Here is a 476-nt window from a genome sequence, read left to right on the forward strand (position 1 = left end):
CTCAGCAAGATACGGTCAAGCTTCTCATTTACATTCTTGAGGTCCTTTTTGTACTTCTCTTCAGACCCAGCGTCGCCGCGAAATGTGCGGTTATAATCCTCGTTGTAGTTGCCGTCGGACTGAGCGAGATTCTCCACCAGTTGCCAACCTTCATCGACGTCCTTGTTCAGGAAGTTACCGTTAGAAGCGGTGTCAAGCAGCATACGTATTTTGGGAAGGACACCACGGTAGAGAGTACTCAGTAATGACTCGTTGCTGAAACCATGGTGTGGGCACTGGCTGTGGTAACCCTTGAAACGCTCCCATGCTTCATAGAATGATTCTGAGCTCTTCTGAGTGAAGCTGGAAATCTCATTCCTGAGACGTGCTGTTCGAGAGTTGGAGAAAAACTTGGCCAAGAATGCCTTCTTGCAGCCATCCCAGGTGGTGATTGATCCCTTGGGAAGGTTTTTCTCCCATTGATGAGCCTTGTCTCC

General features: G+C 48.9%; 1 protein-coding gene across 1 annotated transcript in view; it reads right to left on the reverse strand.

The window, feature by feature from the left end:
- The window catches only part of LOC109125163, a 3,726-nt gene that overhangs the window by 521 nt on the left and 2,729 nt on the right, over positions 1-476 (reverse strand). The window lies entirely within an intron of this gene.

Source organism: Camelina sativa, chromosome 5, assembly GCF_000633955.1.
Source record: "Camelina sativa cultivar DH55 chromosome 5, Cs, whole genome shotgun sequence".
NCBI classification, from domain to species: Eukaryota; Viridiplantae; Streptophyta; class Magnoliopsida; order Brassicales; family Brassicaceae; genus Camelina; species Camelina sativa.